This window comes from Symphalangus syndactylus, chromosome 7 (genome assembly GCF_028878055.3).
Source record: "Symphalangus syndactylus isolate Jambi chromosome 7, NHGRI_mSymSyn1-v2.1_pri, whole genome shotgun sequence".
NCBI classification, from domain to species: domain Eukaryota; kingdom Metazoa; phylum Chordata; class Mammalia; order Primates; family Hylobatidae; genus Symphalangus; species Symphalangus syndactylus.
In genome coordinates this window covers 132,493,000-132,514,316 of record NC_072429.2, presented here as the reverse complement: position 1 = coordinate 132,514,316, position 21,317 = coordinate 132,493,000, and the positions used below count along the sequence as shown (strand labels likewise).

Sequence of the window (21,317 nt, the reverse complement as noted above, 5' to 3'; positions counted from 1 at the left end):
TCTCAACAAATGTTAGTTTTGATTCCTGAGAAGGTCAAGATTTGGACAGGGCGGTGTGGGGGTGAGTGGTACTCCAACATGGCCTTTTAACCTATTCAGCATTCAAATAATATGATTTGAATATTTGTAGGTTAAAAGTTTCTTTCTTCCAGTTATTCTGACAATGTTTGTTTCATTTCTTCTGACTCTCTCTCTCTCTCTCTCTGTGTGTGTGTGTGTGTGTGTGTGTGTATTTTCTCTTTAAAACACATGAAAGTGCCAAAGGACAGAATGACAAGAAATTTAAAGACCTAAATTGGCTTTATTGTGATTCTAGAATTGAGCAACACTTCGTTCCACAAAACAGAATAAGTTTTCCAGTGAGCTGAGCAGAGGAGGTTGGCTTTATAAACAGGACTGAAGAAACCAGAAGCAACAAAGTGTGTATTCATTACATTTAGAGAGAACACTAGAAAAATAACTGATTTTTCATCCGGTTACTTTAGGCTGCCTTTTTTTTTGCTAAGGATTAAAGCCGAGGGAACTTCATGATCATACCAGTTGACAATTTAATCCTGCTTATTTGGGAAATTGACTGTCTCCTGATTTCTCAGGAAGTGAGATGACAACTTAGTTTTGTCGATGGCTGTTGTAAAACCTCAGTTCTTGTCTCCTTAGTTTAAAAGAAATTAAACAAGAGACACACAGCAAAGGAGATGCAGCATGGAGTGATTTGTTGCAAAAGAGGCAGGATATTCTGAAAGTGACGTGCAGAATAGACAGTACACTCTGAGAGAGGATTCAGGGCAGGCTGCTCATGAGGATGGGACAGCATTGACTTACTGGGGAGACTCCCTTGATGAGAGCCTTACATGGTTATTCATAAGGAGGCTGGAAGAGGCGCTAGTAGTAAGCATGTTCTGGGTGGTCCTCGGGGTGCACATGTGCAGCAGCTGTACATGCTTGCTTGTATGTTACATGTCTCATTAACATCTGAAATCTCCACCCAGAAGTGTGTTTTTTACTATTATAATGAGCAAAGGTTCAGTCTGAGGACAGGTAAAATCAAAATGTGCACCCTCTTACGGGGGAAATTCCTTACTGGAGGTAGTTTGGCTTGAATGAACTGGATTACAGTGTGAATGCTGGCGCTTATTGTGTTGACCCTGAGGTCGCCATGCCACAGTTGCCACATCTCGAGGACATGGTTCCCTTTTTGACTACCTATCCTGCCTCAGTTTGGGTTTGGGGACCTGGAACTTTAGCGTGGGTAACTCCATTTTGATTTTCAGTCTGCCCTGTTGGGGCCTAGTGCGGAAACTTAGTCCAAAACAATGGCCTTCTATAATTTTTATTAAACAAATCCTATCTAATCATGTATGATTCTAAAGCCCTTAAGGGAGTATAAAATATGACTTAAAAATTACTTGCAATAATTCAGAAAAGTTGAGAAGAAAAGAACGTTAGCTCCAAATTATTTGGCAGAATTAAAAAGAGGGGTACAAATGACTTTTGGAAAGTACACATTGGGGTGTGCAAATAAAGTAGTTCCTCTGAATTTCATTAGCTACATTAAAAAAAGATCAACCCCAACAGATAGGACTGTAATAGATTTTGCTACATTAACAAAAAATCCATTTGAATCCACAGTGAACTAAAACACCAGAGTGGCTAAAAAGTCCCTTCATGCATATTTACTTAGCAGAGAGCTCTTGGGAAAGACCCAACCAATAAACCCCAACCAAAGCAAATCCAGCTACTTCTCTAGCTGAGAGGGTGGAATGACTCCAAAATATTGTTTCAAGCTCAAAAAGCCTAAAACAACTCCACATAAACAAAAATCTATCTAATTAGACATTTACCTTTTTGGAAATAAAAGGCCCAGTGGAAAAAAAAGAAAGAAAGAAAAAAAAAAAACCCTTTTCTTAGATCCTTAGAAGACCCGACTGGAGCCCACAATAAATCCCCTGAATTAGCCAAGTATTAAAGGACTCTGTTCTCCTTCCCTGCCTTTAGTGCGCTGGAGCCCTAACAAGGGCAAAGAACTCCCAGTGGTCAAGAGCTCAAACACCCGGAACAACCCAGCAACATTCACAGACACCAGCATCTACAGCCCTGACCCCAGTTGGCCCTCAGTTCAACTCTTCTGAGGGTCCTCCTGATTTTGCAGATAAAGATGTGGATTCAGGCAAGGCCCTGTGGCTCATACCTGTAATCCCGGCACTTTGGGAGGCTGAGGTGGCCAGATCACAAGGTCAAGAGATCGAGAACATCCTAGCCAACATGGCAAAACCCCATCACTACTAAAAATACAAAAATTAGCTGGACATGGTGGTGTGTGCCTGTAGTCCCAGGTACTCGGGAGGCTGAGGTAGGACAATCACTTGAACCTGGGAGGCGGAGGTTGCAGTGAGCCGAGATCCTGCCACTGCACTCCAGCCTGGTGACAGAATGAGACTCTGTCTCAAAAAAAAAAAAAAAAGATGTGGATTCAGAGGGGAGAAGTGACTTACTGGCCAAGGTCACATGGGGCCCTGCCTCCAGATCTTCTGTGTGTCTGAAATTATCATTTCTACTTGGTGGGTATCTCTTTTTTTTATTTTTATTTTTGGAGACAGGGTCATGCTCTGTTGCCCAGGCTGGAGTGCAGTATGTGATCTTGGCTCACTGCAACTTCCACCTACTGAGCTCCCACCTCAGCCTCCTGAGTAGCTGGAACTACAGGTATACGCCACTGTGGATCGATCACTCTTAATGAAGGAATAAGCCCAGATCTTCACCAACCTTGCAGTTCTATCACACTCGTCCTTAGTTTATCAATCACCCTTGCCACTCTGAACTGTAGAGAAGTACACAGCGCAGTGAGGTGACTTGATCAACATCAAGTCGAGTGTCTGGGAAATGGCAGATCTAGGCCTCGAGCCCTAGTAGAGCTACCTTGCTTCATTCCTGGCACCCCAGTACCTTACTGCCTCCACCTCACCTGCGTGCTTCCTCCTTGGCTGAGCGTGAGAACAGTGGCAAAAACAACAACATAAATCTAAGTCTACATCCTCAGTAGATCCTAGAGTCAGCTGATGGAGCCCAAATTATCATCACAACAATATAACGTGACACATAACATAATACGACCACCATTTACAGTTCATGTGAAATAGGAGTGAACCAGAACCAGAAGCTGACTTGGCCAATAACCATTAGGATGTCAGAGAGCTCATTTGCCACCTGTGAGACTGAGGGGAAGCAGTGGAGGGTTCTGATGGTGAGACCCAGGTATGTGTGTCTCAGTGGAACCTCCAGAAAGCTCAAGGAATTCACGGCACTCAGAGATATGTAGTTGGGTGGTTTGCCCATTGTTTAGTTATTTTGCATGTAAATCCTTTTCTTGCAGAGGTGGAAATCAGCTTCTAAGGAGATGGAGTCAAAGTCAAGCAACTGAGGCCAGAGGGGAGGAAAATCCTGCAGATAGTTTGGGGACGGAATCGTGCTTGCATATTTTTTGGGGCAAACTGATTAACTGGCAGCAAGCAAAAAGATGGCTGTGGGCAAACCTTGAGTAAGGCTTCACAGAAAATAATTTCAGTTGATTGCATTTTCTAGAAAACTTTAAGAGTTTAACTGTGCATTCCACATGACAGGCTGTCTGGGTGCTGTCTGCCCTCCACCTGGGCTGGGCTGGATTGCCTACTTCCCCTCATTAGTTTCTCATTCATTTACGATGGGAGCCTAATCTTTACAGTGATTCTCTGTAAAGTGTATGTTTCCACTTTTTTCCTAATCCCATTTTATAGATGTGGAAACCAAGGTTCAGAGAGGTTAAGTCACTTAACCCAGGTCACTTAGCTAGAAAGTGGCAGAACCAGGATTTATAAGCGCACCATTTTGGTTCGAAGCCTGAGACCTCAGGCCCCATGCGATGTAATTCCCAGGTCATCCTATATCCCTGGCTCAGTGGGGACTCTGGAAGGGAAGGGCAGCTTCTCTAAGGTTCAGATAGGAAACTGGTCACACCAGTTGCCTGGCCCCCAGCCCAGCCCACGAGATGTGCTCTTACCACCTGTGTCCTCTGGTGACCATGAACCCAAGCTCTGTAACACCCTTTTGGGCAGGAGTTCCTGACTTTTCTCCACCTGGTGCTTTCCAGGTCTCACATCAGCAGCTTCATTCTCCCAAAGCCTGGGGCTCTGAGTCTTCTCCCTGATTCACCATCACTGGGTGAGTCCGTGGGTTTATTTAGCCTGTTACAGTCTGGTTTTTTTTCTTCTAAGCTGCTAAATTCATCATAACTTATTACACAGCAATAGATAATACACATGAAATGCAAACACTTTTTCTGTTATAAGTTGTCATGCTGATGGGAGTGATGGTATTTCAGTGTGTTTTTTTTTTAATAAAACTGACACAGAGTAATTGTACATATTTATGGGGTACATAGTGAGTTTCCATACATGCAATGTAGAGTGATCAAATCAGGGTAATTTGCATATCCATAACCTCAAACATTCATCATTTGTGTTGGGAACGTTCAAAATCCTCTCTTCTAGCCATTTGAAAATATATTATAAATTCTTATTAACTATAGCCACCCTGCAGTGCCACAGAACACTAGAACCTATTCCTCCTATCTGTAATTTTGTTTCCTTTAACTGCTCCACGTCCATCCCTGCATGGCTGCTTGCAAAAACTCATCTTTGTGGCTTGTTGGTATAAATTGAATTCGAAGAGCCCCAAGGTGCCTGGGGATTGAGGGAGGCAGTGAGCCACTTTGAGCCTGCCGGGGGGGTTGGAGAAAGGACGGAGCAGGAAGGCTGAGTGCAAAGTTTGCCATCAGGCATGTAAACTTAGCCAGCTCCCTAGCTAGATGGGAGCCTCTTGGAGGCAACCTGCTTCACGTAAAAGGAATCGTCAGCATCGCTGTTGCAACCTTGAAAAATTCCCTTTTAATAACATCTTCACAATGGAGAGAAAGGTTTGTTGTTCTTCTTCTTACTTGAAAACACTGTTAATCCTACCACCTGGTGGAGAGTTTGATGAATAAAGACCGTTGCTCAGGAAACATATTAGCTGCCACGAATAGGAATGTCTTTGTGAGGTATATTACTGGTTGTTTCTAAAGCATAATCTTATGTTTTAAAATTCAGTCTTTTGGCAAAAAAAAAAGGAAATTAAAATGAAAGGGAGAGATTAAGCAGACAGTACCATCGTTCTTTCTTTCACCACTTGATAGAAGCTTCAAATGGAAAACACACCTTTCAGAATGGGTTGAAGAACTGGTTCCAACCTAAGGTCTGCTGCTATTTTGCTGTTTCTCCCTGCGACCTGGAACAAACTGAGCTCAGCAAACATGATCCTTGGACCACAGTAAGTCCTCACTTAATGACATCGATAGGTCCTTGGAAATTGTGAGTTTAAGGGAAACGACATAAAAAAACTGATTTCACCATAGGGTAATTGATATAAACAAGAGTTAAGTTCCTCTGGTGTATTTCCATTCATAAAAACATCACCAAACTTCTAAACGAAGGCCCCAAACAGCGTCGCAGGTGGCCACAGCCTGTCCCAGTGGCTTAGGACGTGCACATATGCACACACACACACACACACAAAACCACACTCTATCGCCCTGGGACCACATAAACACATCAGTTCACCTGACATGCACAGCTTTTTGGGGTGTGGGAAACTGGAGTGCCTGCAGAAGACCCACGAGGATATGGGGAAAACTTGCAAACTCCACACACACAGTGGTCCCGGCCGGGAATCCATCTTCTTTTCATCAATGTTATAATGAAATGATGTTGAATGAAATGGCATTATTGGAAGACCTGCGGTATAAGATTTTATACATTAAACTGATATTTATGCAATGTCAGAAATCCAAACAAGGAGAAAAAAATATATACTGGCTGTGGAGACAGTTTTGAATGTCAGAATACTTCTGCACTGTCAGGAACCTACCCCAGATGGAGTGAAGGAGGTTTTTCTCTTTTTCTCTGAGCCACGGTGTCATAAACTTTAGTCGCCATTACTTGCAGGAGGACGGGGTATGGTTTGTTGGTTGAATAATTAGTTACAGAGGTTGCACACTTAAATAGTGTCAAAGAATTACAAAATCTTAGCATTTGCAAAGAGCCTTAGCGGTGACCTTGTTCAACCTTCTTCTGTCTACTGAGTCATTCATTGATTCCTTGATTTACTCAATAGAAGTATTAGCTTTGCTACTGCCTAACTGCGTGTCCTTCAGCAAGTTGCTGAACCTCTCTGTACTTCCCTTTCCTCATCCATAAAATCTGGATAATAATAGTACCTACCTCCCAGGAGGTAGTAAATAAGCATTCAATGAGTTAACACTTGGACCGTGCTCAGAAGAGTGCTTGTTAAAGATATGCTGTGGGCAACACATCATCATCAATTACATTCCTGTTCCGCCTCCTTGAGCAGCATTTTTCACTACCTGTGGTAGAGAGCTCTGTGCCCCACACTGTGGCATCTTGACCTCTGGGCAGCTTTGTGGTTTAGAAGGCTCTTTCTCATTCAAAGCTTCCAACCAGAGAGAGCTTCCCGGAGCAGATGGCAGAGTGGTGTTCTCAGGAGCTATCTGAACTTAAGGATGGGAAAGTTGTCTGGACCGTTCATTGCTGGACATCAGAGGCAGAAGAGACATACCTAAGATTTTAGCCATGAGGGGGACCTCAAGACCCTGGCCTCTTTTTTTTTTTTTTTTTTTTTTTGAGACAGAGTCTCACTCTGTTGCCCAGGCTGGAGTGCAGTGGCATGATCTCAGCTCACTGCAACCTCCGCCTCCCAGGTTCAAGCAATTCTCCTGCCTCAGCCTCCTGAGCTCACTGCAACCTCCACCTTCTGGGTTCAAGCGATTCTCCTGCCTCAGCCTCCTAAGTAGCTGGGATTACAGGCACACACCATCACGCCTGGCTAATTTTTGTATTTTTAGTAGAGACAGGGTTTCCCCATGTTGGCCAGGCTGGTCTCAAACTCCTGACCTCCTGATCTGCCTGCCTCAGCCTCCCAAAGTGCTGGGATTACAGGTGTGAGTCAGACCATGGCCTCTTTATTTTACAGCTGAGAAGACAGCTCAGACGGGGCCTGGCTGGTGCGACAGCTCAGCCCATCATCAGGCAGAACCTGGATGGGAGGCCAGCCCATGGGGTGATACTGCCAAGGCCTGCATTACCACTCAGTTCTCCTCTCATCTTGGGCTGCTCAGGGTGCCCTAGAGAACATGCCTTCTGTGCCCTCCTGCACTAGAGCAGGCAGGAAGAGCAGCCTGGACCATGGGTACCAGGTATCCTATGAGGACTCCATTGTGCCAGGCCTTGGTTAACTGGATGATTTCCACTGTGTTTACACTGCACAGTCTCCTCGCTTCCTTTAGACCTCCCTGTGAGCAAGCTTGTATTGTCTTTTGTGAATTCTGGCATCTGCCTCCCCTCTTTTTCTTCCTGAGGTTCCACCCAGGAAATACCACATACTGGTCATTCTAGGCCCATTCACTGTCTAATCAGGCTTTGAGCTCACTAGTGTTATCAGTGTTTTACAGCTGAGAAGGCAGGCTCGCTGAAGACATTGCCTGAATGTCTTCCAGGTTGGGAGGGTCAAGGTGGGGGGTTGTCACATACCCCTTTCCACCATGTCACAGTGTTTCCTTCTAACACATGCATGCACATGATAAAAGGCTTGAGACCCAGTGTATCTGGTCTCCCTGCCTGCATTAATAGCACCGCTGCCAATCTCCCTCCCACTTCCCTCCACTTAGTTTTATCATCTAAGAGGCCAAAAGAACAATATGTCCCCCCTCCACCACACCATATTTCAAAGGGCTATAAATAGGACTGTTAGTGGTGGCACTGTGGGTCACATTTGCCAGGGACAGACTTTATATGATGTCAGCCGTGTCCTTGGGTCCAAGGTTTCCATGGCTAATACTTTTCTTTCTCCCTTCTCTTCCTTCCCATTTTCATTCCTTCTTTTTTTTCCCTCCCTTTCTTCTTTTGTTTCTTCATCCTAAAAATCTTGTTCGAAAGTACATAGCTGTGCAGCCTTCATTAGCTGAGGTTGCCTAGAAGACAAACAGGTCCATGTTTCACAATTCCTCCCAGATCCGAGAAAGGAACACGACTCTGAGCAGACAGAACAGTAAATGCTGGGCCCAGAGGACAGCCGTACAGCCTGCCAGCATCTCACTCCTCTGAAAGCAAATTCAGTCCATCCAAGAGCAAGGCCAAGGGGTTGTCTCCTGTCCAGGAGGCCAAGGCCAGGGGGAGAAGACAGGCTCTGGAGTCACCAGGCCTGCTATTGATCAGTGGTGAGATCTGGGGCAAGTGACTTCCACGTCCGAGCTTAGTGTTACCCCTTGTGCTCTGGGGGGTGACACCAACTCATCTTCCCGGGTGAGAGTGGAGATTCAAAACAAAACAGGCCGGGCACGGTGGCTCACGCCTATAATCCTAGCACTTTGGGAGGCCGAGATGGGCAGATTGCCTGAGCTCAAGAGTTCAAGACCAGCCTAGGCAACATGGTGAAACCCCGTCTCTACTAAAATGCAAAAAAAATCAGCCAGGCGTGGTGGCAGGCGCCTGTAATCCCAGCTACACGGGAGGCTGAGGCATGAGAATTGCTTGAACTCGGGAGGCGGAGGTTGCAGTGAGCAGAGACCGTGCCAGTCCACTCCAGCCTGGGCACCAAAGTGAAATTCTGTCTCAAAACAAAACAAAGCAAAACAAAACAAACAAACAAACAAAAAAAACAGGGGTAGGTTGGGAACAGCCCCAGAGAAGAGATGACCTTCAAGCTGGGACTGGAAAGATGGTGAGCCGTTCCAACAGCAGCAGTGAGGGTGGAGAGGGCACCCCATGAAGGAATCCACTGCCCAAGCCAGGCACCTGCTGACTCCTGTGATTGGAGGGAAGAGGTGGAAAAAAAAGAAACAGGGAGGCCCCAATCAGGTGGGTCCTAAATGGCTTGATCCTTTCGGTAATGAGGTGCAAACAAGGTTTCTTTTCCTTCCTGCAGAGTGGGATTTCATTAGACTCCCCCTCCTTTTTTTTTTTTTTTTTTTTTTAGGAAAGCCATGTGGCCCAGGTTCACAGTGGATGGGAGGGCAGGACGGAATGTCCCATTAATGGTACGGGTGAGAGTCACTGTGAGCCACATTTGGAGTGTTTGCTCCAATGTGAGAATTGGTGACTTTATGGGGTTTGAGAACAGATTGCACTACAGTGCTGAGAAACGACGCATGGAAAGTGACTTGGAGATTTCCAGCCTTGTGGCTGAGAGAGGTGGGGAGCCAGGGATGACAACGGTGGGGGGAGCAACAGAAATCCACACCAGGGAAGTGTGCTGTTCCTCCCATTACAGACCCATTGGATCTGAGATGAGGAAGATGAACTAAAGCCCAGCCAGGCTGAGATGGGTGAAGAAAAAGCAAAGGCAGAGGCGTGAAGCTCAGTTCAATTCTGGAAAGGCTGAGCAGTCCCCTGCGGGGGTGGCCTGCTTCCTCCCCAGGCCGCACAGACACCAGCCAGGAAATTCCTTCCCATTCCCTTGTCTTCCCAGCCCTCAGAGTGAAGTAGAAGAACCCAAGTAGGCCGGGCGCGGTGGCTCACGCCTGTAATTGCAGCACTTTAGGAGGCCGTGGCTGGCGGATCACGAGGTCAGGAGATCGAGACCATCCTGGCCAACATGGTGAAACCCCACCACCTCTACTAAAAATACAAAAATATTAGCTGAATATGGTGATGTGTGCCTGTAATTCCAGGTGCTCAGGAGGCTGAGGCATGAGAATCGCTTGAATCCAGGAGGCGGAGGTTGCAGTGAGCCAAGATTGCGCCACTGCACTCCACCCTGGCGACAGAGCAAGACTCCGACTCAAAAAAACAAACAAACAAAAAGAAATAAAAAAACCCCAAGTAGATGGCTGGGCCAGCACTTAGGAGGAAAGTAGGTGTTCAGTTAAAGTTTCTCCAATCTGAATCAGACAGGCAGTAGCAGGTGTGAAGAGGAGGAAGTGGTGGCCCAGGAGAAGGTACCCTCGCTCACTCATGCTGACCTGGTCATGGGCAGTCAGCACAATCCTAGCCTTCTTGACATCCTTAGTACCTTCAGAAAGGGCCCATTTCCTTTGATTCATAGTTCTCACTCTCCAGCTTTCAGCCCCTCATCTGCCTACACCCCTACATCCCACTGTCGAGTGTAGGATTTTGGAACGCCATTGTCAGAGGATCAGTGGAATGGATCCACCGCCACCGCTGCAGTGTAAACGTGGCTCATTCATGTCATTCACTGCAAGGGAGCATGGGGTTGGGGCAGCCGGAGAGCAGCAGATGGTCATATGCATTCAGGTGTCTTCCAGAGTAGCCTGGTGACTTTGGGCAGGTGATTGCAGACTCTGAAAAATGGGCCTAGAATTTGACTCATGCTCATGGTTGCAAAATTAAATTTTGGAAAAGTGCCTGGTCCATAGTAGGAGCTCAACAATGAGGAGCGGTCCTATTCTCTAAAGACAGAAATCCTCCACCTTTGATGAGAATCTGAAGCTGCTGTACAGCCCTGATTGGGTGGATCTTGTCAAAGGGCTCCAGTTCCAGGGGCTCAGTGCATGGAGTCTGCAGAAGCAGTAAGGCCCCAGACACCTCCCTGTACTCTTCTCCCTTGTGTCTCTTGCTCCTGGCCCCCTTAGCACCCTGCTTACTGGATCCTTCTGGACGCTCACTGTGAGGCCTCTCAGATTTCCCCAACCTATGTTGCAAACTTTGTTCTAGGAACCTGGTATCCAGGCTGTTGGCCATCTCTACTTTAGTCCTAAGATAGATTCCCAAAGGTGGCACAGGTTGCCTGTGGACCTTTTCACTGCATGATCCTAATCACAGCTGATGTTTTCTGGTGCTCCATGCTTTACTAAGTGCCCTCAAATGATGATAACAGAAAGATACTCGCTACCACTTCTCAACAAGCATACGAGGCAGTGTTCTGAGCTCCTGTGTGCATTTTCTAATTCATTCTCATAACCCTATGAGATCAGGGACTTTTATTATCCCCATCACCAAAAGAGGAGACACAGGTACTGAGTGATGGGATAACTTGTCCAAGACCCTGGTCAATCGATGGCATAGCCATTGGCCAAGTCATTATTGTGTTTGTCCCTTATGAACAGCAGGCAAAGTGAGGCTCTTCCTCATCTGTCTTCTTCATGACCATCATCATCAGCATTTCCACATTACAGATGAGGAAACTGAGGCTTCCAGAGGCACACGGGCAAGGCTGGTGAAACAGGAGCTGGGATCTAGGGTTTGGATGCTGGGGTACAGGAACTCATCCTGGGCTTGAAGGTGGAGAGAGCGGGAACTGATTGTCTCAGTTCTGCTTACGTTCTGGCCCCAGTGAATCTGCTCATGAACCATGTGGTGCTGAGAGCTGTTAACAGCAGAGCAGAATGGAGCAGGGAGGGCTTTTTATGCAAACAGGGGGGTGCACTGGGGGTTGGATAGTGTGTGCTTCAAGGTCATGTCAACCCTGGCACCGCCTCTGCATTTGAACTCAATATCCCTTTGAGCACAAAGGGATATTGTGTTCAAGACAGACCTGGCTTTGAGTCTCATCTCTGCCAATTTCTAGCTGTGTGGCCCTGGGCAAATTATACTCTTTCAGAATCTTAATTTCCACATCTGTGAAATGGGGGTAAAACTACCAGCCCCAGAGGACTGCTGTGAAGCTTGAATGAAATCATGCACATGAGATGCTTTGCGTGCTGTTGGCCTCATTGTCCGTACTTAACCCATAGTTGCTATTGTTGATGATAATAGCTCTTCCAGCGAAACAGCCAGACCTCAGTGGTTAGCCTTCAAATTCAGAAAGGCACTTCATTATGAGGGATCCCATGTGTTGAACCCATTTCAGAGAGAGAGGTTATAAGTGAGAACAGCTTTCCCAGTCTAACAAGCACACGTGCTTCCTGCCCAAAGTTCTTCTCACTTTTACTTTCAGATCAGCCGAGTTGGCCCTCGGAGTCCCTGGGTCTCCACAGAGGGAGATGCCACTGCACCCAAAGGGGACCCACCCTCTGAGCTTCCCTGCTCAGTTTGCTCACACGCTGGCATGAGCCATGTCATTCCTGGTTCACACACCCGGAATTTCTGCCCGTAAACCTGGTTCTCGACATGCAGCCCAGCCAACGGCCCTGCTGAGGGCCTTCCAGCACTCACACCATATGTTTCTAGGTCTTCTCACCATTCCTCACTCAGCTTCTTTGTCTGCTCTTGCACTTTCCTACTTCCGGGGCAACTTGTCCCATTTTGCGAACTGATCTGGCTAGACTGTCTCAGTCTTGATCTCCTTCTCTGTCAGTGTCATGTCCTGGATGGGAATCTAGATTAAGAAACCACCTACTTGCACATTCATGAGCCTGCCCTGGACACAGAATGGTGTGGTTCCTTGCTGATGGACCTGTGTTCTCTCTCCCCCTGCAGTGGGCTTTTCTAGGGCAGAGCTCAAAAGTGTACTGTTGTCCCCAGCAGGGCAGAACACAGTGCTTGGCCCAGCCCAGTCCAAGGCTCAGTAAATACTGAAGGGGAGTAAACTGTGTTAGTCCCAGACTTTATAATACAGTAGAGTTAGGAATTAGTTAATCATTCAGGCTCCAGCCTTTATCAGTCATATGACCTTGAGCAAATTACTTAATCTCCTCAAGCCTCCATTTACTCACCTTCAAAATGATGAAAATCATAGTACACACATCCAAGGACCATTGTGAAGATTAACTGAGCTTTTGAATATAAAGGGCTTAGTTTAGCAAATGCAAATGTTATCTGTTATGCTAGTTTAAGTGTTATCTGTTATTGCTGCTACTAGTATCAAAGCGATTTCATGTTGTTTTGTATTCACTTACTTCTTAGCAAAGCCCTGCAAAGTAGTTGAAGCAGAGACAGTTCCATTTTATCAATGAGTAAAGTAAAACTCAGAGAAAGGCTTTCTTTCTTTCTTTCTTTCTTTCTTTCTTTCTTTCTTTCTTTCTTTCTTTCTTTCTTTCTCTCTCTCTCTCTTTCTTTCTTTCTCTCTTGCTCTTTCTTTCTCTCTCTCTTTCTTTCTTTTCCTCATTCTGTTGCCAGGGTAGAGTGCAGTGGGGTGATCTCAGCTCACTGCAACCTCTAGGTTCAAGCGATTCTCCTGCCTCAGCCTCCTGAGTAGCTGGGACTGCAGGCACACCATCACACCTAGCTAATTTTTGTATTTTTAGTAGAGACGGGGTTTCACCATGTTGGCCAGGATAGTCTTGATCTCTTGACCTCGTGATCCACCTGCCTCAGCCTCCCAAAGTGTTGGGATTACAGGCATGAGTCACTGAAAGGCTGTTTTTCTAAAATCACACAGCTTGACTTGACCAGTGTCCCCTGGGGGCACACCTAGAAGCAGGCCACACTGTTTTGGATGGAACATGTCATGCCCACAGGCCTCAGAAAAGATCCCTATAATTTAAAAATGCAGCAATAGTATTTTGCCAGACCCAGTGGTAACAGTTATCCAGATGATTGTTTGCATGGAAAGGAAAAGCTACGATTTATTAAGCAAACTGGCCCTGCTCCTCCAGGAGTGGTATCCAGCTTTACTTCTAGTTTGCTGCTGTACTTCAATAAGACACAAAATTGGAGAATACACTCTTTTATAAGAGTTATTGTATTATATTGTACAGTAGAAAGGAGCCTCAGGTGGCATGAGGGGGCTGTGGATAGTGGAAGTGTGAATATGGGCCAAGAAATAATAATTTATGGGTTCAGAACAGGAGGAATGAGAACATAACCATGATTTGTTTGAGTGGAATTTGTCCTAATCTGTGCTCTAGCTGGAGAAGGTAGACATTTTTCTTGCTTCCAAGTCTCTTGGTTTAAGCCCAGCAGTTCCCTGCTTAGCTCCTAGATTGGTGCTAGTGGCTACCGGTTGGATGGATGGAAATGAAAGGGATGAATGGGCTGGAATAGGACGATCGTAATTCGCCTGGTATTGGGAAGAACATTGAACCCCGGGTCTAAGGCCCTCTGCCCACTGTCCAGCTGCACAGCTCTCCAGCTGTGTCATGGAGGAGCCACTTCTCTGGGCCTTGGTTTCCTCATTTGTGGTCTTGGAGAGTCACGTGAGCTTTTCTGAGCCTCTCCAAAAATGGGGACACTTTCTGATTTGTCTTTCTTGTATGGCTCGTGTGTATGAACACGCTTCACAGATGTTTCAGCGGTAAGAGTTTAGTTGTTGCTCTTAATTGGAAGCAATCTTGGAAGGGTGGGGAAATCGGGACTCAATATAGAAAGAGGCATGACAGCAGAACACGAGTGAGAAGAGAACTGGGACACGGCTTTTAGAAAAGATTTCCAGGGCTCCTGTTAAAACCAAACGGCAAGGAAAGTCTAAGGAGCTCATCAGGCTGTTCCTGGGATCTGGGGCAGAAAGACAGTGGAATGATTGCCTTTTCTCTGCATTTAACACCCCAGTGCTGTATTAGAGAAGCTGAGAAACTGAGGCTGCAAAAGGTGAGCCCCACATGGGGTGCATTTCTAGTTTTGTTTGTTTGTTTTTGTTTTTTGAGACGGAGTTTCACTCTTGTTGCCCAGGCTGGAGTGCAATGGCACGATCTCGGCTCAGCACAACCTCTGCCTCCCGGGTTCAAGCGATTCTCCTGCCTCAGCCTCCTGAGTAGCTGGGATTACAGGCATGCACCACCATGCCAGGCTAATTTTGTATTTTTAGTAGAGACAGGGTTTCTCCATGTTGGTCAGGTTGGTCTCGAACTTCTGACCTCAGGTGATTTGCCCACCTCGGCCTCCCAAAGTGTTGGGATTACAGGCGTGAGCCACTGCACCCAGCGAGTTCTAGTTTTTAAGATAAGCCTCCAGGTTGCAAACTTGTCAGTTGGAATTTGGAATCCAATGCCATTGCCAGCTTATTTTTTTCAAAGCCAACTTAAGACCAATGAAAGAATTGGTTCAAGATGTTATGTGTTGCTTCATGAAGAGTCTTAGGCTTTAATTGAAGATCACAGTTGGCCACAGGTGCCAGGCTGTGGAGTCAGAGGCTTCATGCAGAGCAGGGCTCCATGTTTAATCTGATTCATAGATTACCGCCTTACATCTTATGGCATAGAACAGTTGCAGTATATATCCTGATATAGGCATATATACATGCAGGTTTTTATATTACAAGGATTCTCAACTATTTAGTAAGATGTAACATACATAAGGCCCAAACTCAGTAATTAGCTTCTGCAGAGTTATAAATCAGCCACATCCTGATGGATTCTCTGAGATTTATCTGGCTGTTCACCCATTTATTCATGGATTCACTGGTCATTATTTAGTGCCTCCTACACCCATATGATAGCCAGTGGGGGTGAGAGTGGGGAAATCTAGTGACAAGTAAAATACAGCTCCCCTTCCCCACCTCTCAAGGCTCAGTCTAGTGAGAACAACCAACAGTGGGATTGAGGTGATGCCTGGTGCTTAGTAAATTCTTGCTAAATGAGAGAATGAATGAAGAAACACATGAATGAAGCTGTGGGTGCTCCCGGGTAAGGCCCTAATCCAGCTTCCAGTTTGGAAGGGGGTGTGTCCAAGAAAACATCTTAGAAGTGTGATACCTGTATTGTTTTGGTCACTCTCTCATTCAAGAAATAGGAATAGACTTTCTCCCACATGCCAAGTGGTGTACTGGGTGACGAGGGCACAGTGGTATGTAGGGCAGACACGCCCTTGCCCTTATGGAGTTAACATGTTGGCGATAATGCTTTGTAGGAATATAGGGAACACTGAAAATAAAAAGGGGCAGTCCCCAGCCTCATCCCCAGAGTCAGCGAAGATGTCTCTGGGAAGTGGTGATTACACTGAAATCTGAAGGGTGAGTGGAAAGTACAGAGGGAATGGGGAAGATGTGAGCCAGTGATGCAAGGGAGGGAAGCCTGAGTTACAATTTACAAGGATCCCCCTGGCTGCTGCCAAGAGAGGGAGTTGGCATTAGAGGCGATGGCTATTTTAAGACTGGCTAGGAGGCTGTGGCAGTGAGCATCGTGCCTTAATTCTCATTTCTGAAAAGAAAGGATTTTGTTCCTATAGCTTTCCTGGACCCTGACCCCAACTGTGCTGACTCTGGTCACATTCATGTATCTTCTATGTAAACATCCTGCCCCCATCAGCAGGTGCCAAATAGAATCTGTTTATACTCAACACCACACATGGTTTCCAGAACCAGGCAAATGCCTTTAGATAACTCTGGGCATAGACAGTCACTAAATGCTGTTGTTTCTCCCTCTAAAAGAGCTCTTGAATCTCCCACTCCTCCTTTTGCCCAGGGCCCTGTCTTCTGGCCCTCATTATCTCTTCATAATCACCAACTCAACAGGGGCTGAACTGTCTTCCTAACACACAAGTTTATCCTCATGTATCACCATTGCCAGTGGTATAAAGAAACCTCAGTGGTTGTATCTGTCAGCTTTCTCTGTATAACAAACAGCCCCAAACCCCAGTGCCTAAAACCAGACATTTATGATGTCTGTGGGTTGATGATCTGGTCTGCACTGTTTGTGTTAGGCTGATTGCCTGTGCTGGTCCATCCACACATCTGGGGGCTGAGCTGGGGTGCCTCAGCCTGTCTCCACACATTGTCTATTATCCTTCAGGGGGCTACCTCAGGCTTGCTAATGTGGCAGCAGAATGATTTCCAGCAGCAGCTGGGCATGGTAGCTCACGCCCAGGAGCTCAAGACCAGCCATGGCAACATAGCAAGACCCTACAAAAAATAAAAATAATTAGCCTGGTGTGGTAGCACGAGCCTGTAGTTCCAGCTACTCAAGAGGCTTAGAGGGAGGATCGCTTGAGCCCGGGAGGTCAAGGCTGCAGTGAGTGGTTGTCATGCCACGGCCCCTCCAGCCTGGGCAACTGAGTGAGACCCATCTCAAAAAAAAAAAAAAAAAAAAAAAAAGAATGATTCCCAGCAGCAAGGGAGAGGAACTTTTAGGTATAAGCACTTTTAAAGCCTTTATTTGTGTCACCTTTACTATTGTGCCATTGGCTAAAGCAAGTCTTGTGGCCAAACTTCGATTCTCCCTCATGCTGGGAGGGGAGGCAAAGCCACGCTGCAGAGTGTGCGTGCAGGTGGCCTGAACAAATTGGGGCCATTTCTACAGCAGTGGTTAAGAGTTGAGGGTTTCTGTGCTATTTTTCCTGTCAGATGAAGTCTTCTTCTTTTTTTTTTTTTTTTTTTTTCCTGAGATGGAGTCTCGCTGCCGCCCAGGCTGGAGTGCAGTGGTGTGATCTCAGCTCACTGCAACCTTGTCTCTCAGGTTCAAGCAATTCTCCTGCCTCAGACTCCTGAGTCTCTGGGACTATAGGCATGCGCCATGTGCCACCACACCTGGCTAACTTTTGTGTTTTTAGTAGAGACGAGATTTCACCATGTTGGCCAGGCTGGTTTCCAACTCCTGACCTCAAGTGATCTGCCCACCTTGGCCTCCCAAAGTGCTGGGATTACAGGCATGAGCCACCGCGCCCTGCCAGACGAAGTCTTCAGAAACCCTTTCCTATCTGGCCTCAGCCTGATTTATTATCCTAACCCCGATGTCACACTTTCACGTTCATATCTTACATATTTATTTTTCCTTTCCCCATGTTTTGTGTTTTTACTAAACAGCACCTCATTAGTGCTTTGTTTAGGGAGCAGCTAAAAATATCATCTCCTGTTCAAATTCTTCTTCTACACGGAGTTAGTCATTTGTCCCTTTTGTTTTTGTTTTTGTTTTTGACAGAGTCTCTCTCTATGTCCCTGGCTGGAGTGCAGTGGCGCGATCTCGGCTCACTGTAACCTCCACATCCCAGGTTCAAGTGATTCTCCTGCCTCAGCCTCCCAAGTAGCTGAGACTACAGGTGTGCGCCACCATGCCCAGCTAATTTCTGTATTTTTAGTAGAGATGGGGTTTCACCATGTTGGCCAGGCTGGTCATAAACTCCTGACCTCAAGTGATCTGCCTGCCTTGGTCTCCCAAAGCGCTTGGATTACAGGCACCCAAGCCGCCTGTATTACATTGTCCTGAATTGTTTGTGTATTTTTCTGTTTTCTCCCAGTCTTCAGACTGTGGAGAGGAGTTGTGAGTTACTCACCTTCCTGTCCTGGTGTGTGGCTCTGTGCCTGGAACAGAATAGGTGTTTGTTTAATAGATAGTGCTATATAAATATTTGGGTGAGTGAGTGGAATAAGTGGGTGAATATCTTTTCATTATCTTGAGTCATCCTAAAAAGGCAGAGGATGGACTAATTGTCAAAACTGACTTAAACTTTTCTCCTCTTCTCTTCTAGTTGGTACCATTTTCAGATTTCATCTTCCTCAACTGGAAATGTCAATGAGAGGAAATTAACATCCCCAAGAGCTGCAGTGAGCAAATGCATTGAGCTTGGGTCAGGACAATTCCATTTGGGGACCAGAGATGGACAGTCACTCAGCCTATGGAGGTAAGTGACTAATCTGTCTGCAGCACAAGTGAGATGTGCTGTCTTTTCTGTTTTGTTTTGTTTTGTTTTCCATTGATTATGTTCCATGGAGGATGTAGAAGATATTCTTCTATTTCTTCGTCTCTTAAACATGTCCTGCTTGCCCAGAAACTTGCCATTAAGAGGAGTTCCCATGGAAGGGGAATACGGTGTCCCTCAGGAGAAATATGCAGACTGTTAGTATCTAGCAGCCTTTCTTTTTCTTAAATGGAGGGCTTTCTGAGCTCTCATGAACACTGGTAAGTAAAAACCTGGATTCAGAACATCCTTTGATGACAAGGGCCTGTCATCCTGAAGAAGGCCTGGCATGACACTCTGGTGTGTCCTAGAGCAAGCTTCAGCAAACTGTGGCCTACAGGACAAGCCTGGCCCAGCCTGCCTTTGTAAATAAAGCTTCGCTGGTGCCCCGCCGTGTTCATTTGTTCAGGTGTCAGGTATGGCTGTTTTCACACCGCAGCAGCCCAGTTGAGTCATTACCATAGAGACCGTGTGGCTGCAAAGCCTGACATATTTGTTCCCTGGGCCTTAACAGAAAAGGTGTTGCAACCTCTGGTCTACAGCTGAGCTGTCCACACAGAGCCACTCCTTATGGGGATATTGAAATTTTAATTAAAAGGAAATAATATGAAAAATTCAGGCCTCAGTCATATCACATTTCATGTGCTTAGTAGCCACATGTTACTTATGGGTAACCATGGATAGTGCAGAGAGAGTACATTTTTTTTTGTTTTGTTTTGTTTTGGTTTTTTTTTTTTTTTTGAGACAGAGTCTCGCTGTTGCCCAGGCTGGAGTGCAGTGGCGTGATCTCGGCTCACTGCAAGCTCCGACTCCCAGGTTCACGCCATTCTCCTGCCTCAGCCTCCCGAGTAGCTGGGACTACAGGCGCCCGCCACCACGCCCGGCTAATTTTTTGTATTTTTAGTAGAGACAGGGTTTCACCGTGTTAGCCAGGATGGTCTCGATCTCCTGACCTTGTGATCCACCCGCCTCGGCCTCCCAAAGTGCTGGGATTACAGGGGTGAGCCACCGCGCCTGGCGAGAGAGTACATTTTTATCAGTGCAGAGTTAGCTTGGGAAAAATTGAGATCACCCTGGATGTGTCACTTCGCTCTCCTGGTCTCTAACCCAGCTTGGGGATAATTGCAATCATTGCAGAACAAGAAGGAAGGCTGATGTCTGTGAGTGTGTAGAGCTGTTTTCTGTATGATTATTGGCAAGGACCTCTCTCTCTCTCGTGCGCACTCTCTCACTCTCTCTCTCTAGTATAAGAATGGAGTAACTTTTAAAATTTCTTTGGGAGCCATCTTGTGGTCTCTCTATGTGATTCCATGTAAAACAAATCCATTTGGGCCATGGGGTTTATTAGTTTTATTTATACAAGTAGATATGGATGTGAGCTTGAGCCCTTCTGGTGTCACAGGTAGGTCAGGGGCCGTGTGGGGCCTCCTCTAAAGGGGAAGAAGCAATGGCTTCTGTGTTCCCAAGGGGTAAATATATGGGCAAGAGTGATAAGAAACAAGGAGAGGAAGAAAATGAGCTGAAGATGTGGCATGTGTGAGTCTTAGAAGAATGAAGAAGAATGGAGACAAAAGACAATATGGTTCCCGGTTATGGTCATAGATTTACTTTGAAAGAGCATGTTGAACACAGTAGTGATGCTTGGGAACATACCACATCTCAGAATTGTGCTGAACACAGCCGGTTCTATACGATAGACAGGTTGGGAAGAGCCTTGGACCTGGAGCTAGCTCACCATCTTAGATGGGACAAGACTAGGGGCATGGCAGGAGGTTCTGCTTGGTGCATAAGCCAGTGCGAGTGGGAATAACAAGGGCTGATCATTGAGATGCACAGTTTGTATGGAAGGGACCCAAGAAGGAACAGAGAAGAGACTCTAGATGGCCAACAGGTCTGGGCAAAGGCCCCAGATTTGGCATTTAGAAGTGGGGCTTTCTTATCTTTGGGTTACCCAAGCACAAGCAAGAATAAAGCAGAGACTCCATTGATGAGAAAAGATCCAATTGATATGTATTCTCCACATCTAGATTTGAAAATGGCCCCCTGCCTCTTTCTTTTGGTTGGTCTTCAAGCACCTCACCGTTACAGAGGAGTGCTGTATGCATTTTAAGCAGGCATTTCTATAACAAACCTTCAAACAATGGAGTTTAATGCAGATATGAAGTAATTATAAGTAACACAAATAATAGTATTAATTTTTTAGTTCTTTATTAGAATCAAGCATACCAAGAACGATGATGATGATGATGATGTTAACAGTGATATTTTTTGTCCATTTCCAGCTTATTATGTGCCAGGTGCATGTTCTACTAATAATTATTATTACTTTACTTTTATTATTATTACTAATAATTATTATTATAGCTTTAAATTATTGGCACATACAATGCACTAAGTAATATATTGATTTTTTCTCAATCTCATGAACCCAGAACATTTGTTTCCATTTTTAGTTTTTTTAATTGTTTTATTTTTATATAAATGCAAATTTATAGAAAAGTTATAAGAACAGCCAACAAATTCCTGGACTCCCTTCGTCCAGATTTTCAAATGTTTGCATTTTATTATGTTCATTTTTTCTTTTTTCTCTATATTTTTTCCTGAAATCAGAAACTTGTATCTTAGAGTACAACTTTCTAAGTCAGAAACTTAACATTAATTTGACTATTATCTAACCTTCTGATTTCTCATTCAGATTTCATCAGTTGCCCCCGCTAAATTCCTTCATGGCAAAAGAAAAGCCAGTTGGCATGTGTCTTTCTTGGAAAACTTTCTTAATCCTGTATT

At 45.6% G+C, this 21,317-nt stretch overlaps 1 protein-coding gene across 2 annotated transcripts in view; it reads left to right on the top strand.

Annotated features, from left to right (window-relative positions):
• The window catches only part of ST3GAL1 (ST3 beta-galactoside alpha-2,3-sialyltransferase 1), a 116,800-nt gene that overhangs the window by 7,305 nt on the left and 88,178 nt on the right, over positions 1-21,317 (top strand). For both annotated transcript variants that reach the window (XM_055287323.2, XM_063643559.1), the window contains exon 2: positions 18,321-18,473. The gene's annotated coding sequence lies outside the window, so the exon portion shown is untranslated. The remainder of the gene's footprint in view (positions 1-18,320; positions 18,474-21,317) is intronic.